General features: G+C 35.6%; 1 pseudogene; it reads left to right on the top strand.

Moving 5' to 3' along the window:
- Window positions 1-527: 527 nt before the first annotated feature.
- Window positions 528-1,348, top strand: LOC145050642 (secreted RxLR effector protein 161 pseudogene; annotated as a pseudogene).
- The last annotated feature ends 18,323 nt before the right edge of the window (window positions 1,349-19,671 follow it).

Raw genomic sequence — 19,671 nt, forward strand, 5'->3', positions numbered from 1 at the left:
ATGGCTGAAGAACTCACTGCTCTTCATTAGACTCATACATGAGATTTGGTTTCTCTTCCTCCTGGGAAACATACGATAGGTTGTCGTTGGGTGTACAAGATAAAAACAAAACTTGATGGTTCTGTTGAACGATATAAGGCTAGACTTGTAGCAAAAGGGTATTCCCAACAGTATGGTTTTGACTACGAGGAGACATTTTCCCCAGTTGCAAAGATGACGGCAGTTCGTACTATGATTGCAGTTGCATCCGTTCGACAGTGGAAGATCTTTCAAATGGATGTCAAGAATGCCTTTTGAATGGTGACCTTCATGAAGAGGTTTATATGACCCCTCCTCCAGGAATTCAGCACCGACCGGGCGAGGTTTCTCAGCTTCGCAAAGCTTTGTATGGGCTCAAGCAAGCCCCTCGTGCTTGGTTTGAGAAATTCTCCACAGTGATTACCTCTCTTGGATTTGTCCAGAGTAATCACGATTCTACTTTGTTTGTTAGATGCTCGAGTGCAGGACGGACTCTTTTGTCCTTATATATGGATGACATGATTATTACAAGTGATGACCATGGTGGTATTGAGTCTTTGGAGCATGATCTAGCTCGTCGATTTGCTATGAAGGATTTGGGCTTGCTGCGTTATTTCTTGGGTATGAAGGTCGCTCGGTCTAAGAAAGGGTACCTTCTTTCCCAGACTAAATATATATATCTGACTTGTTTACACGGGCGGGACTTTTTGACAATCAAACTGTTGATACCCCTCTTGAAACCAATGCATAATACTCTCCTACTGATGGTGTTCCTTTGTCTGATCCGAATCTTTATCGCACTGTGGTGGGAAGTTTGGTTTATCTCACAGTCACTCGTCCAGATATTGCTCATGATGTTCATGTTATCAGTCAGTTTGTTACTGCACCTACCTCTGTTTATTGGGGAGCTGTTCTTCGTATTTTGAGATATCTTCGTGGCACTCAGTTTCAGACTCTCTTGTTTCCCTCGACGTCTTCTCTTGAGTTACGTGCCTATAGTGATGCTGATTGGGATGATGATTGTCATGATCGTAAGTCTACCAATGGATTTTGTGTATTTCTTGGAGAGTCTCTTATTTCATGGAAGAGCAAGAAACAGGATGTTGTCTCTAGATCTTCCACAGAGGCTGAATATCATGCTATGGCTGTAACTACATGCGAGATTATCTGGTTACGGTGGCTGCTTGCCGAAATGGGAGTTTACATTTCTTCACCTACTCCCTTGCATTGTGATAATAAAAGTGCGATACAAATTGCGAAGAATTTTGTTTTTCATGAGCGGACGAAGCACATTGAGATTGATTGTCATTTTACTCGTCATCACCTGTAGCTTGGGACCATTTCGCTTCCATTTGTTTCATCAACCTTGCAGCTTGCAAATATTTTTACGAAGCCTTTATCAGCTTCTCGGTTTCGGTTCTTATGTGACAAACTCTCAATGATTATTGCTGTGGCATTGTGAGTTTGAGGGGGGATGTTAGTCTATATATTATTAGCCCGCTTGTTTATGGGCCCTTTTGTGTTTAACCCATTAGGGTTTCTGTCTAGCTAGTATTTATATTCGCTTTATTCCTTGTAGTCTTTATGCTTTTCTCTGAGAACCCTTGTAATTTCTCTTTGTTATAATCATATGACTATGTTATAATTGTGACTATGTTATCACTCACCAGGTTTCCCAACCTGACCCATTCAAGTTTATTTGTATCACATGTGTCGATATTAAGCTACATTACACTGAGAGATTAAGGAAATGTAGATCATTAATGTAAGTGAATGTAAGGTCTGTTTATGCTTATGTTTCTGGACTGACGATGACATCCCAATGTTTTAAAAGGAATATAATACATTTATTTAGAAATGTTTTGATAATATATTTATCATGTTTTTCTGGAAACCAATTCCGCAACATTTTCTTTAAAATGATACTCTGATTTTCAAAATAAAGCATAAACAAATCGGTCTTTTCTGGCCGTGAAAATAGGGATGTCATACAAAAAACTAAGAGGACTAGATATTACAGATGATGAACAAGAACTCAACTGAACAATCTAACAACCCTAAAAACCATATGAAAACGAATAACAAACGAGAGAAAAAAATGAGAGTAAAATGAGAACCATTGGGCAACTGAATGACCAACACTCCTACAATACACAATATATACTTCGGATACAAGTCTCAAGTCAGATATGGATTTTATCCATACCAAACCTGAAAAAAAAACTGACCCAATAAAGATCCGTGTGCTTATTGTAACATCCCAATTTCCAGGAATGAAATTTAGGGATTTGTGCATTTTTGGAAGTCCACTCGATGAGTTAGAGTCCCCAAGTTGTCGTGTAGAAACTAGGAGGGATCGCGTATTCGGAGAACCTACTCGACGAGTTGGAGGACCCAACTTGACTAGTTGGAGCTGATTATGAAAAAAACCTAATTTTTAGGGTTTGCACCCCATTTAAAGGACCTTAAGTCCTTTCCCCCAACCACCCTTGCCACTTTCAAGTCCAGAGAGTAAACCCTAAGCGAGCTAAACCCTATTTGAGTGTGTATGAGGCTAAAAGAGTGTGTTTGGTGCATTTCCTGAAAGAGGCTTGAAGATTTGGAGGCTTGGAACGGGAAGGAGCTTGTGGATCCAACATCTACATCGTGTTGGCACTCATTTGGAGGTAAAAAGTCTTTACCTTGGTTTTTCATCCCTTAGATCTCTTCTATTACAACTTTATGGGCATTTTGGTGCAAAATGGGGGTCATTCTCAAGTTGGAGCTTGTCACAAGGATAAGGTTTCAGATCTAGACTCCTCTAGGCCCTCTTTGACATAAAGCCTCAAGCTTTATGAAGCTTTGGCCCTTCTCTATGCCCTAAAACTCTTCCTAAGCTTAGTATGGACGATTTTAGCCTCATGAGACATTGCATGCATGTAAAGTTAGTAACTTTACGTGGTAACTTCACCATAGGAAGCTAGATCTAGTGTTTGAAGCCATAAACTCGATTGGAGTGAGCTGAATGCGAAATGGCTGAAGGAACTCGATGAGTTGCATAGTCAACTCGACGAGTTGGATGAGGGTTTCCCGCTTTTTGGATTCTGCATGAACTCGACGAGTTGGAAAGGTGACTTGACGAGTTGTGTGACATCCCCATTCTTACGACCAGAGAAGACCGATTTTGTTTATGTTTTTATAATAAAATCAGAGTAATCTTTCAAAGAAAAGTGTTGTGGAATTTGTTCCCAAAACAAAATATGATAAAAATTTATCAAAGCATTTCTTAAAGAAATGTATTTTCATTACATTATAAAACCTGAGATGTCATCGTTAATACAGATCAAAAGCATAAACAAAACATCATAGGCCATAAAACAAAATTGGCCTCAAAACAATATAGGCCTTACAACGTTCTATTTATTTTATATCGGCCTATAAATCCATAATCCCTCGTCAGATCTTCCAACTATGCTTTTGCCACTACCTGTAATACAAGAAACTTAGTGGGTCAGACTCCCCAGCCTGGTGAGCATATAGGGTTTTCAACCCACAATAATAAGTTCATTATTTATTTTCATCAAATCATTAACCTGATTACCCGTTCCCGTTATCCTCACTTTATGTCCCTAAAACATCTATTATAAGGGACCTATCCTAGTGATTTTTCTTCGGGGTGACAACACTTCTTAGGGGATTCCTCAGCAATACATGTCAAATAAGGCAACAATGGGGGATGGAGTACATCTTCAAAAACACCTACAGGTTACGAGCCTACTAGTGTTCCACCGGACTGCCTAGAAAAGTCTGTGGTCGTCATCTATACTCTGCAAGATGACTGTATCATCTTAAACATCGTAAACATTGAGGCATCTCATCATTTTATCACACATCATCTATTTCATCTACCCATGTGCCACCCAACATATTTGTAGATATAAACTACATACATAGTCCAAATTTGAAAAACAAAACTTACATCTTTCATCCAACATAACTTTAAAAGCATAAAATACATGTACAGTTTAGATCTGAAAAATAATGTTTACATCTTTCATCCAGCATAACTTTCAAAGCATAAAATACATATACAATCTGGATTTGAAGAAAAAATTCAGATCTGAAAAGAAAGAAGTTCAGATCTTTCATCCAGCGTAGATCTCAAAGTATAAAATACATATACATTTTAGATATGAAGAAAAAGTTTATATTGGAGATGAGAAAGTGTATATCTGAAGGAAAAAGTTTCGGATCTGAAAAAAAAAAGTTTAAATTTGAAAGATAAAGTTCAGATATGAAGAGAAAGAAGTATAGATCTCTCATCCAGTGAACATCTCAGGTAAAGAGATAACATACATATATACACATAGCACATAATTTATATAAACTACTTCATATCTATGTGTAAGATGAAAGTGACTATACACTCAACTGATAAGGAGTGATTTGGAAAACACTTCGCTTCTTAAAATAATCTTCTTTGATGAAACCGAGAAGTTTGCTTGAAAACCGGGCTCCGCATGGGCAGAGTTTCAAACCAAAAAACTATTTTTCTCGGTGCCTTCGGGTGCTCCGAGGCTTTCTTCTAATGCTAGGGAGGTTTCCTAGGCTTCGGGGGTGTTTTGGAAGGCTATAGAGATGTTAGAGAGAGAAACAGAAGTTGGAAAATGGCAAGGAAACAAGCTGCCCTTGCAGCCGTTATATAGGCCGAAGCCTCACAGTACGTTGGGCGTACTGCTAATCTACGTGGGGCGTAATGCGAGGTTCATGCATACGTGTCGGTCTTCGGATGGAGTTACGTGGCTGCTTTGGAACCACATAAAAGGTCAAAACACGGGGCGTACGAGCTTCGGTAAGCGGGGCATACTCCGGAACGCTTGGCGTCCGAAGGTACGCTGGGCGTACCCCTCGCATCAGTTTGCATTTTCTCATATCGACTTCTAAAATTCATAACTTTCGCATAAGAGTTCCGTTTTTGACATTCTTTATATCCACGCGTAGGTGAGACCGTACTCTACGACTTTCGTTTAGACTTTATTAGCTAATTTTTAACCGATTTTAAATTTATATTCTTTAACAGACCGGGACAATAAAGCTTATTAAAATTTCATAATTTCTTCATCCGATGTCCGTTTTCATCTGTCTTTTTACCGTTGCGCTACTATTAACGAGATCTTTGATTCTCGTTTAGGTTGTGTCGGCCAAAAATCGTTCGATCTATCATTCAAACTCCGGGTCGTGCACTGCTGATCCGAAACTTAGAAAAATTATAACTTCCTCATATGAAGTAAGATTTGGGCGTTCTTTTTATGCACGCTCTCGATTTAACGAACACTACGACTTTCTTTTAGATCGCTAAGGCTAAAAAGTCTTCTATCGTAAATTCACTATTTACGTCACGTAGTGTTGTGCCGGTTCTGTCGCGAAACATCGACATGCCAGAACTTCTTCGCTATAACTCGGATTTCGGCGTTCTTTATATCTCTGGAATCCTTGTCACGACCACTACAATTTTCTTCATCGATATAGGGCTTATCTAACATTTTATTTTTGATGCATATTTTTATCCTTTATTTATTATAATATTATAAACAAGTAATATGCACACAAAAACACATAATTCACATAATATTCAAGTAATTCATCTTTATTAATTTAAAATGGGTTACAATGGTTGACCTAGACTGTTACATCGTTATTAATGCTTAGCCCAGAAACACGGGCGTTACAAGTTGGTTAGGGTTTTCCTGATATTCTGAATGCTGCATGGACTCAATGAGTTGTCTAGAAACTCGGCGAGTCAAGTGGCGTTTTCACGATTCTTTGAGTTCTGAAGGAACTCGACAAGTCAGTAAGCTGACTAGATGAGTTGGGTCAACATAGACTGTTGACTTTCACTTTGACCAAGTGTTGACCAGTTCGATTTTTGAGGGTATTTTGGTAATTTGGGATATTGATGGACTTGGTCCTATAGTGGTTATAGGTGGTGGAGTTCGTGGCTGTGATGCAGGAGTTTGATTTTATCACTATAGATCGACATTGTGAGGTGAGTTGTCATCCCTATACTAACAGGGTCGAAGGTACCTATGCCAACCCTTTTCGGATTTGTATTTGGGTTTATTGCATGTTGGTATGCTTAGTGACCTATTAGGTCGGTATCATGGTATATAGGATGATGTTATATTAGTGACCTGTTAGGTCAGTATCCTGGTATATAGGATGATGTTATGATTAGAGATCTGTTAGATCGGTCTGAATGTTGTATATGCTAGCATTTGATATTTATGTGTTGATTGTGTGATTGGGGATGGGTTGAGGCGGACTGGATAGACTGCAGACCCGGTAAGGGCATACTAGTCATACCGGAGGCCCAACGAGCGGTCCGGATAGGCTGAAGGCCTGCAAGGCGGTCCAGACGTGCCGATGGCTCGGAGAGCGGTCCAGATAGGCTGATGGCCCTGCGAGGCGGTCCAGTTAGGCTGATAGCTCAGTATGCATGTTGTTTGTTTATTTTCTATGATGTGGCTATGATTTGTATGGTGTTGGTATTCTGAGGGAACTTACTAAGCTTCGGACGTACAATTTTGGATTTTGTTTCAGGTACTTCAAATGATCGCGGGAAGGTGAAAGCGTGATCGTGCATCTCATCGTATTTTTATGATTTGATTTATGGGATGCTCTGATATGAAACTATTTTGAAAAGATTTTGTAATAAACGATGATTTTTGAATGCTTGAAAAAGTTTTAAATTTTCATGAATTTTTTTGGATGTTACAACAACCAAATAGTCCTCCTGCATAATAAATAAATACAAACAAAGAACACAAAATAGAATACATTATTTATGATAATCTTGAACAATATACATACTTTTAACACCCCTCTGAAGATGATCATAAAATAAAGGGATTTAAAAAAAACTTTATGTTTGAAAAGGATCAAACAATCCCAACTCAGAACTTAAAAAATCATGTTGAGTTGAAGGAAGAGCTTTAGTAAAAATGTCAGCCATTTGTTTTTCTGAATCAATTTTAACAATCTTTATTACTCCTTTTGAAACTTTATCACGAATAAAATGCACATCCACTTCAAAGTGTTTAGTTTTTTCATGAAATACACAAATTTAAAGCAAGTTTAATTGCAAACTCATTGTCACAAAAAATACTAACAAGAATTAAATTTTTAACACGCAAATCAAAACACAACTTCAAGATCCACATAATCTCACACGAAACTGAAGCCAAAGCACGATACTCTGATTCAGTAGAAGATCTTGAAACAGTATTTTGTTTCTTACTTTTCCATGAAATCAAACTATTTCCAAAGTATACACAAAAACCAGTCACACATATTCTACTGAATAAACACTTAGCCCAGTCAGCATCCACATAAGCACTTAACTGAAAAGTACCATCTTTCACAATTTTAACACCCTTTCCAGGATTTAATTTCAAATATCTCAAAATTCTAAAAGCAACAGTTAAATGAAAACGTCTAGGTGAATGCATAAACTAGCTAAGAGTCTGAACAGCAAAAGAAATATCGGATCTAGTTATAGTTAAGTAGATAAGTTTCCCTATTAATTTTTTATACTTTGTTATATTTTCCAGCAAAACATCCTTATCATCAACACGATTACTTGAAACAGTAACATTTATATCCAAAGGTGTTTTAATAGGCTTACAACCAACATTCCAAAATCATGTAACAATTCAAGACAATATTTTCTCTGAGACAAACACAAACCACCATCTGAATCAATAACCTTAATACCGAAAAAAAACTTAAGCTTTCCTAAATCTTTTACGAATAACTTAGTCTTTAAAAAATATTTTACCTTATTGATTTCAGACATATCATTACCTGTTAACACAATGTCATCAACATACACAAGCAACAAAACAGTAGAATTCCCTTTATTTCGAACAAACAAAGAATAATCACTCATACTTTGAGCAAACCCAAATTCAGATAAATCACTACACAATCTTTCATTCCATTTCCTAGATGCCTGTTATTGTTTTATGTGAATTCCGCTATGGAAATCTTTATCTTGTAACCTAGAAATTCCATAAAAAACAATACATGGATAGTTCGAACTATCCACAAAGTGAAAAAAAGTTATTAAACAGTATGTAGGATACCACCGTTTGTAAAAATAAGCGTAAATTACACGAATTGTCCCTTGTCCAGGTGCCAAAAAGCACGTTGAGTCCCTATTTTTAAAAATTAACTCGGACCGTCCCTGTATAATTATTTTTTCACTCAGGTCGTCCCTGTGGACATAAAATGACATTTTTACCCTTAATAATTTTTTTTTAATTTTTAATATGTATTTATCATTTTTTTAGATTAAAAAAAAAAAGGAAAAAAAACAAAATACTCTTCCAATCAACCCACCCCTCCCGACTCCCTTTTCCCCTTCGTTCCCCCCCCCCCCCCTTTCCTTCTACATCATTGAAACATGTTTCCAGATGAAGAACACCATCCACTGCTCCATCTCTGCTTCTCCATTCGTCGCCTGTCCACCACCAAGATCTGCACACCATTCATGAAGTCGCCGACAACCATGAAGTTGTCGGAAACCACAACCACACATCTCTTCTCTTTCTTTCTCTGCCATCATTGTAGCATCCATCGCTGCCTCCATCTGCGTTCGAAACCACCACCCCCTTCATATGTGCACAACCATCACCGTCTTCTCCCTCACCCCTCGCCTGACAGAAACAGAAGAATGAATCTACTTTTTTTCGCCTCTATCTCCGTTTGAAACCCTAGATCGGAGGTACATTCCACCAGAGTAATATGAGAGGGTTTTGTGTTGAATTAAACTCAACAAAGTTTCAACCTTGAAGAAATCAAGCTTGTCATTACTCACCTCTTTGGAAAAAATCAAATCTAACACCACCTGGAGTGTAGATCTGCAAACAGGTGGTGATGGTTGGTGTTTCCGTCTCTCTTGCTTCGACTGGTGTTTCTACAAGGCTTGGCGGTCGACGGTGGTGGATTAAGGACCCTTGGGAAGAAGGGGGGGGGGGGGGGTAAAGGGTTATCAACGGTGTTTTTAAAGAAAAAGAGGTGATGGTCAACCGTGATGTGTGGTGGTCCGGCGGTGGTCAATGGTGGTGCTAAGTTGTCCGGTGGTGGTGATGATTTTGCTTTAGGGGAAAGTGGGTTTAGAAAGGAAGGGGTTAGATAAGGTGTGAGGAATGAGGTTTTTATTTTATTTTGTATATTATTATTAATTGTAAGAAAAATAAAATAAATCAAAAATAAAATAAAAAGGGCAAAATAGTATTTTCATGTCTCGTAAGGGATGAAACGTGTAAATTTAAACTAACGAGAGATGACATGTGCAACTTTTAACCAAACGAGGGACGATCTGAGTTAATTTTTGAAAATAGGGACTGAATGTACATTTTGGCACCTAGACGAGGGACGATTCGTGTAATTTACTCTAAAAATAAAGATACAACTATATATAAAATTGTTCTCTAAAACACAAATAATTAAAAACAAAATCACATAATTAGTTATTATTATAATTAGAAAATGTTCACACCCTGCTTTGCCAGGAACATAGACAGGGATATACGGTGGGCATAACCTATAAATTTATGTCAGGTAGGGACCATTTTTTTTTTAAATTTGCAAACACATCGTGGTTTCTGAAAAAAAAACTACACAATGACCTTTTCTATAACTTTTTGTAATTTATTTTTTACATAGGGGCCAAATCTGCCAACATACAAATTTTTTAAACATATGATTGTTTTCGTAGAAAAAAAGAAAGAAAGAAACTTTGTAGGGACCTTTTCTGTACAATACAAAATTATAGGTACTAAATCTTGCAAAATACAAAAAATTTGTGGCAAAACTCCTAAAACATGAAAATATACTATTCATAAGAACTTATATATATATATATATATATATATATATATATATATATATATATATATATATATATATATATATATATAAGTAAATTACTAAAAATGTACCTATGGTTTGATCAAAATTACACGTTTGGTCCCTAATTTTTTTGCACTCGGATCGTCCTTGTAGTTTGATTTTGTTGTGTTTTTTGTCCCTTACATACATAAAGTTAGGGACCAAACGTGTAATTTTGACCAAAACATAGGGACAAAAAACGCAACAAAATCAAACCATAAGGACGATCCGAGTACAAAAAAAAAAGTTAGGAACCAAACATGTAATTTTGATCAAACCATATGGTGGATTTCAATAATATGTTGGTATATTTAAATAATTTTGACATATAGGAATGAGTTAAATGATTATAACTTTTAATTATCTAATTATATTGTTTTCTAGTTTTAAATAAAAGTTGAAATATTTTTCTTTGATTCAGTTTTCAACTATGAATAATATTATATTATTTTTAAAATTTATATTATGGTTTAACGTTAAACTAAGATATATTATTATTCAACTTTTTAATAATGATAATTTATAATGTAACGTCAAAAAATATATTAATTTACATCATTAAATATTGTAAATGAATAGAATGTATTAAAATAATATTGGATTCGAACCAATTTATACAATATAACTCGAACTCGTTTCAACTTAACCTATATAAAACTAAAAATCCGTTTCAAAATAGCCTATGATCGTTTTGGATTAGGCTCTGTATTACTCGAAAATAAATATTAATCTATGTATTCGAAAAAAACATCTTAAAAAACAACATTAAAAAATATATTCAAAGAAAACGTCAAACAAAAATAATTGATTTTTTTAAACCCAAATACGAAGATAAATAAATAAAAACAATAATAAATAATAATATGCTTTTATATAATTTGGATAACCGATTTAAAGAATAAAAGAATTATAAAAAGTTTATGTTAATTTTACATAAATAAAGAAATTTTTTAAAAATTAATCATTAGTAGGAGTGAAATGACTTAAAGCGGATTTTGTTAAGATTCAAGTTTTTTTTTAAGATACTAATAAAATACCATTTTAAGGGTTCAATAGGGTTTGTATTTAATTTAAATCAAGGAGTATCCAAAGAAACACCCTAAAGGTTTTTATTAAAAAGTTTTCTGTACTAGTCTATTTAATAGAAACATATATATATATTTTTTTTCATTTTTAATAATTAATATCAATATTAATAGTTTTATTTTTAATTATTTAATTGCTTAGTATTTATATTATAATTTATTTAGTATGAGCTTTATTTTTAATTTTTATATAAGTTATATAATAATTTTTTATTTTGTTGTTGATTCTATAAGAAAATATTATTCATATATATACTTTTTACTTACTTTTTTATTTTTTTCATGTTTATTTAAAGTTTGTATAACGATTAAAATTTTTAGTTATGTTTTTTTTTTCACATTAAACCTATTTTTTGCATTATTTTCTACAAAACGCCAAAAAGTCCAACATATTCCTAAGTCGTAAAAGTTTTACAAAAAAAACATTTCTAAGTTGTAATTAATAGTTACAAATTTGGATAATCCAGTATTTAAAAATTGGTTATGGATTTTTTTTTAACAAAACGAATAAAAATGTTTTTTTTATGTATAAAAAAACAAAAAAAATACATATTTAAAATAAAAAATACATGTGTATAAAAATATATTTAAAACAATTATGCATATAATTTTTATATATAAGTATACTTTTTATACATATTCATATGAATACGTAATATACAAAATGTTTTTTTTTACTTATAAATAACATTTATATCCATATAAAAATATTTTTATACACTTAAATACGTCTTATGTATGTATATTATCATTTGAATATGCATTTTAACAAATAAAAAGTTATTTTACATTTAAATATATATAAAAACATTATTTATATGCATAAAAATATTATATAAATAATAATAATAATAATAATAATAATAATAATAATAATAATAATAATAATTAACGGAAAAACCTGGGGTTTGCCCGGTCGTTTTTTGTGTATTTTATGAAAAAATGTAAAAATTTTCACTGTAAGGACCAATAGTGTTAAAATGACTAAAAAATTAAAAAGATTGAAATTAATAAGTTTTTAGAAAAGAGACCAGTTATCAATTCCTTAAATGTTACATTTTAACGGCAAAATAATACACAAAATAGTACTCTAAATTGATTAATTTTTAATTTTTATTTTTGTAAAGTGAACTTCTTCCCTAACGTGGATTTCGAAACCAACTTTCGCATACCGACTAATCAAATATTCAAATATTACGTAAATAAGGTTATTTTGTATGCCTTAAAGTAACTGCAAATGAACTTACGTAGTAGTCAAAAGGGCTAAGACCAGAGGGAGTGGAGTGTTTTTTCAGCCTACGTGGCATGTGAAACCGCAGTGAACACTGCTCCCTTCAAGTTCTTAGGGTCTGATTTCTAACAAATATAATTAGGTGATGTTGACAGATAGATGGAGGTGGTGACAGATATTGATGGTGGCAGCAGAGAGACGATTCAATTGCTAACATATTGTCGTTGTTATCTCATGCGTGGACAATAGAAGCTCAGAGAAAAAAAACACCACGTAGATGGTAGCTCTGGACTTGAACAGACATGGAGTATGTTCAAAGCGGTGGAATGGGTAAATAGATGGATCGACATTAGATAAAACTCACACTCAAACATACATATAATTGTTTGTAATTTTTTTAAACAAAAGCAAAAAAACAACACATGGTTAGTCTAAAAGAAAAAAAATGCATGGTTAGTTCAAACGAAATAATAACACATAGATAGTCGAACGAAAAACATAATGCATGGATAGACGGGACGAGAAAATAACACATAGATATTCTGAAAAAAATAGTATAGGGATAATCCGACAAAGAAAAATAACACAAGGATAGTCTGAACGAAAAAATGACCCAATAATAGTATGAACAAAAAAAAATAACACATCATTTGTTCGGAGGGAAAAAAACATAGTGATAGTCTTAATGAAAAAAATAATAATATATGCATAGTCCGAACAAAAAAAATAACATAAGGATAGGAGGAACCATACACAATGATAATTATAATAGTTTTTTTTATTGAACAATATGTAGGATATCACAAAAACAACAACAACAACAACAACAACAACAAATCAAAATGGGTTATTTAAGTTAAATCATGAGGGATTTGATGATGATTTTGATTTATGTCAATTCAAGGGGTATGCAAAACAGCACTCTTTTTTAATAAACCCCTTAAATTATATGGAATATAGATATTGATGTGTTGGTTAGTAAGAGAGGTCTGCATGTGAAAATTGTCTTTCAAATCAACATTTTAGGGTCCGTTTCATAATGAGTTAACTCGGTCCAGGTCAGCCCTTTTGATAAAGCCCGAAAGTGACTCACTCGGTCTGCAATAACTGACCTAACTCCTTATTCGGTCCACATAAAAATTATGGTTGACCGAAACAGAGAGAAGATAATCCACTTTGTGCCTTCTTCGCTTTCACGCTAGTCTTCTTCCTCAATCGTTAAATGAGAACTCATCCATGCCACTCCTTCCTTTAATCAGGCCACACCATTGTAACGCCCTGATCTGAATCGTTTCCTAATTCGGGGCTATGGCCTGATAATGGTAAGGTTTAGGGCCTTTGGGAAAGAGAGATTTAGACCAATTTGGGTGTGGGTAATGTATTTTAGATGACCCGGGTGTTCGGTTTGTGTTTTGGAGCCAATGGGTATTTCGGTAAAGTGTAAGTTCGGGATTTTATGAATATTAGATTTTTGTTCAGGACGTTTTAAGGCGAGGATGAGTTGTTAAAAGCGCAAAGCTTCTCGTTAACTTTTTGTGAATATAAAGATCGTTGAAATCAGACTTAGAATGGGGAAGTTATGGCATTCGGAAGTTTGGTGGTATTAGGGTTAAACCTAGTATGCTGGGCGTACTAGTGGTAAGCCTAGTACGTTGGGCGTATATAATAGTATGTCGGGCGTACTAGGTAGAATGATTGCGGATGCTTAAGGGAGTACACTTGGCGTACCATAAGTACACAAGATGTACTCCCGTCAGACCCAAACCCTAATTTAAGGTCTTTGACCCTATTTAAGCTCCTTAACTCAACACCAAACCCTATTATCTTCAGCCACCATCCCATAAAACCCTATATTTGAAACCCTAGCTTCTATTTGAGCATTTTTGAGGCTTTTGGTGTGATTTCATGCATATTGGGCCCATTAAAGAAGAAGTAGTTTCTTGGAGAAGTGTGGAATTGCTTGGAGCTTTTGGATCCATGATTGTTGCATCTTGATCTAACTTTGGGAGGTATAATGTTTCTATCTTGATGGTTGTAGGTGTTAAATCTAGTTTAAGGAGTATTTTGGGTTCATTTTGGTCCTTAGAGTTATCCTTGTGAGTATGGGCTACTCCAAGGGCTTTGTATGTTGGATCTTGGTGTTTTGGAGGTCCCTTGTTCATAAAAATGTCATCTTGATGAGTTGTGTTGGACCATGCATGATTTTGGGTGTTTACTGTGGTTTGTATTAAGATTTTGGTCCCATTAAGTCATAAAAAGGGAGTAAAGCTACCAACTTTACGTGTTAAGACATCTCATTAGGGTCATATATGAGTTTGGAAGTCATTGTCTTAACCATTAAGAGCTTAATGTTGATTTTTGGGTCCCTGTCGAGTATGATGGGCACACGTGGAGGTACGCTTAGCATAATGCTAAATTCTGCATCGATTGCTTGTACTTTGTGCTTTGAGGGTGTGTATGCGGAATGTACCCTTCTGGTACGCGGGGCGTACTCCCCAACAAGTTGATTTTTGGGTCTTTTATGGTTTTGGTCTTGTTGGGCCATTGAAATTCTGACTTTGGGCCATGGATAGTCAATGGGCTTTCTTAGTATTGGTCCCATGATGGTTTTGGGCCCGACTTGATTACAGCGCATCCACCCATGTTTCCGCATTATGATGATTTTGGGATTGTACCGTGATAACTGTTTTCTTATAAAGTACTTTTGAATATTAGGAAGACGAATATTGAATGTTGAATTAAAGATAATAAATGTTATGGTTGAATTAAAAATGAAATTTTTACCTCATAATTTTGGGATGTTACAACCGTGCTTGAAGGGTCCAATTAATGGTTTGGTCTAGGCTTTCGTTATAATAGGTTCTTTTGGGTCAATATGCAGTTTTAGTAGTTTATTTGTAGTTTACGGCCATGTTATGAGTTTACGGCCGTAAGCCTGTTTATGGCCGTAAACCCAAAGTCGGCCCAAGTCCACTATATATAGAGTATAGCTAGGTCATTTAATGGTTGTTGATGCCACAGAGTTCACGGTTGCTATAGACAAGTTGTACCAAACATTTTTATTAATAGAAGCGTATGTAAGCTTGTTTTGATTTCTGTTTCTACTTCATTCTTATTATTATTGATTGTTTTGATTGTTTGATCACTGGTAAGATCCATTTCAGGACCTTACAATTGGTATCAGAGCAAAACCAGTGTCAAAGCATCTTACAATCGAGTTTTTGGCCATATTCTTCACTATTTGCGATTGGAGTTGGTGTTTGCTGCGAAGGGGAATCAAGTTCAATCCAAAAATCGTGATTTCTTGAAGTTCTGGGAGTTTACTGCCTAGAGTTTACGGCAACAAACTCAGTTTACGACCGCAAGCTCAAGAAATTTCTTGGACCGTAAACTCAGTTCTTGGACCATAAATTAAGTTTCATCAATAACCGCAAGCTTAGATTCATAAACCGTATACATCGACCGCAAACTCTCGACTGCAAACTATCGACCGCAAACTCACGACCGTAAACTCTCGACCATAAACTGAGTTTACGGCAGTAAACACCCCCTTGACCGTAAATGCTTGTTTTGACCGGAAACTCAATTTTTTTTAAAAAAAGGGAAAATAATTTTATTTTTATTTAAATTAATATTCAATGGATTCACAAAGTCAAACACATCACCATGAGTTGGACTCTGTTATGGGCACAACTACTCGCATTCCAAGTTTCTTGTCTGCAGATGGTTTTCCTGAGTGGAAATACCGAATTGAGAAGTACATTAAAATGAAGGACTTCAAAATTTGGAGAAGTATCATTAAGAATCCCGTCAGAATAACCACAACTGTTGCAGGGCAAGTGGTTGACAAAGCGATTGAGAATTAGATCGATGAAGATTTTGAGAAGGTTGAGGAGCAAGAACGGGCTTTGGCCACTCTGACCATGGCCCTATCTCCGGATATAGCTCAAAGTTTTAGGGAGTATACTTCAGAAAAGGCTTTGTGGGAAGCCCTAATTGAGGTATATGAAAGGAATGAATATATGAAGGAGAGTCGCTAGGACATGCTGCGCCAAAAGTTCAACATGTTCAATTATGTTCCTGGTGAGACCCTGGAGGCATAGCTTCAACGATTCACAACTCTCACCACTGAGATAAGTATAGCTGGAATCTTCTTGACAAAGTATGAAATAAACAAGAAGCTACTGAATGCCCTTCCAAAGTCATGGGACATGAATGTAGCCATTATCAAGAAGACCAAAGACCTAAATCGCCTTACTCTTGCTGAAGTGATGGCGATCATCAATGCGTGTGATATTGATTTTAAATAGCGGGAGATAAACCATGTGAATTCGTACTCAACTGCAAATCTTGGAATTTCATCTAACAATGCTCTTTCATCTCTCACTTTTCCCTCTAAAGGTCAACCTTATGCTGCTCAGCAAGTTCAGACTCAATCCTTTTCCACTTCATCAGCTACTTCACTTCCTGCTGCATCATCTATGCCTCTTCCTCATAACCAATCATTTGTTGCCTCTCAAGTTGCTTCTTCTTCTAATGGGGCTTCTTCCTCAAGTGCTAAGGAGTGTGATGAAAATCTTTCTCTCGCCACAGGACTTGTTAACTGCTACAATGCTCTTGTAGCTAGAGATCTTCCACCATAATTGCCGTTTGCTGATCTGGATCAGATTCATCCAGAAGACGTGGAAGAAATGGATATTACATGGCAAATTGCCATGGCAGTTTTCAGGGCAAAGCAGTTTGCTAAGAAGACCGAGAAGAACAACTGGGGTATGAGTGCTGATAAAAAGGTAGGGTTCAACAAGGGAAAGCTATGTTGTTTCAATTGTCACAAGCCAAGTCATTTTGCTCGTGAGTGCCCGATGCCGGATCGAAGATTGAACGACATGACAATGGTTGTGATGGGAAACAATCGGGGAGGTGCTCAGGTCAACAGCAAGAAGGCTATGGTTGCTCAGTCATTTGAATGGGAGGACCATATGCAGGCCTTGAATATTTCAAAACCTGAAAATGCTCACCTAGCCCAAGTCAAAGATGAAGCTTCTGTGGAGAGTGTTGTTGCTGAAGAAAAGATGATGGAGCTGTAGTTTGCGTTGATGGTATCTTCTCCTTTAGAACCGAAGAAAAGTGAGGTAAGTTTGCCTTCATGCTCTCAATCTTGTATTGATTATGTTAAAATTCTTCATGAGGAAATAGAAACATTACATAGAGAAGTAGAGGACCTTAAATATGAGGGCTATCAACTTAGAAAAGGACAAAAACCCCTTAAGTCTTAGTTAGAAACAAAAATAAAGGACTTTAGAAGACTTCAGGAGGACTACAGTAATAAATGTGAGAATTATGACTAAAGAGACAGAACGTTGAATTAATTTATGAACTCGAAACATTAAAGAGCAAATTTGAGACCGCTGATTTCGATTTTAGAAAATTTGATGTATCAAGTGAAGTATTTGCCAACATGATAGACCACTGCATGCAATTTAAACATAATCAGTCTAAGGGTCTAGGGTCTGACAAAGTGCCTCCTCTTTTCAACCATTCATATCAGTTTCAACCTTTGTCCAAGGAGGAGATTGCCAATGAACCATTCATGGTTTATGGCAAGCCGTCTGGTTTTGTTTCGGGAGGATTTATTAATGTTGAAAGTACTAACATTTCTACTTCTCCTGCAGATTAATCCTTAAATCAGTCAAAGCACGAAGTTGAAGGATCTGTTTCTGAAAATAAAACTGATTCTAAAGTTTTAGTTTTAAATAAAGATTTTAATTTTTCTGATGTTGAAAGTGACAATGTTTTTTGTGATTTTTCTGCACCTTCTGATACTGGTTTGAATGTTTTTAAAGTGTTTGATGAGATGGTTGACAATTCTGATGTGTGTGATGATAATAATAAAAAACCACCATTTTCACAAGTTTCTCCATCTGATACATCCTCACTTATCTCACAACCTACTTCTTGTTCATGTTCATGTGAGAAAAGCAAGGGTGTCGGTATGGAAAACAAATCTGAAAAGAGCAGTACAGGTTTTAATAATAACAAACAGATTTGTTTCAATTGTGGTATTGGTGGTCATATAGCTAGGAATTGTCCTAATATAATGTTTGTACATTATATGTCACAAAGAAGAGAGAACAAATTTAGAGGAAGGTCTTTAACTAGAAAGTCCTCTAAAACTCGTTCTCGGAATGATGATTGGAAGGATGATCGTAGTAGAAAACGAGGAGTTCTTCAAAATAATAAAAGGGTCTTTTATAACAAAGTCCCGAACAGTTTGCCAAAACCGAACATGGCTCAGCCAAGATCGGTTTCGTTAAGGAGCAGCTCTGGGTCTTCAACCAATTCAGGTAGAAAACCCAGATGCTCAAGGCAAACTAATAAAAATCCTATTTCAAAACCATCGGTGACTGTTAGAAAACCTAATTATCAATGGCTGCCCAAAATAAGTTCGAATCCATCATCTGTATCCTCTAGAAAATTAATAAATAATGGTAAATCTGAAAAGGCAACGGGTCAACCCAGGAAAGTGATGACTTGGGTTCCCAAATCTGAATGATCCTGCACATTTTGCAGGGACAGTTGCGGGGGAATGTCGTCAGACCTTGGTTAGTCGACAGTGGCTGCTCCCGGCATATGACAGGAAATATCTCCCAACTGAACAACATTCAATATTTTAATGGGGGATATGTTTCCTTTGCGGGTGGTGAAGGTGGAAAGATCACTCTGAGAGGAACCGTCACAAATGGAGTGTTAAGTTTCGAGAATGTCAGCTTTGCTCCCAAATTAAAGCATAGTTTGTTGAGTGTGTCTCAGATATGCGACAAAGGCTATTCTACACATTTCACTGACAAGGAATGTATGATTCTCAAGCCAAGCTTTGTCATCCCAGAAGAGTGGATTCTTGTAAAATCTAAAAGGGATGGGAATGCTTACATTATTGATATGAATAACAATCTTCCAGAACAAGTTATGTGCTTCTTTTCAAATATCTAAGAACAAAATGCAATGCTGTGGCACCGAAGACTCGGTCATGCTAACGCCAAAAACCTAAATCGTCTTGCAAATAATGAGATGGTTTGTGGTTTACCTGTCAAAGACTTCATAACGTTTGAAAAGTGTGTGTCATGTGCCCAGGGTAAACATCACAGAAAACCACACCTGCCAAAACAGGTTAATTCAATAAGTCAGTTACTCCAATTATTACATATGGACTTGTTCGGTCCAGTCAACGTCCTTAGCATCAACATAATTTCATACTGTCTGGTTGTGATTGATGATTTCTCTCGTTTTATGTGACAACCGTCAATTTTCGGTCAAGTCAAAGTCAACTAAAGTCAACAAGTCAAACCGGTCAACTCAATTTGCCGTGAGTATTAGAGTTTACGTTATGTAATTTCTAAACAACTC

The sequence above is a fragment of the Lactuca serriola genome, chromosome 5 (genome assembly GCF_051521515.1).
Source record: "Lactuca serriola cultivar US96UC23 chromosome 5, Lser_US96UC23_V15, whole genome shotgun sequence".
Classification (NCBI taxonomy): domain Eukaryota; kingdom Viridiplantae; phylum Streptophyta; class Magnoliopsida; order Asterales; family Asteraceae; genus Lactuca; species Lactuca serriola.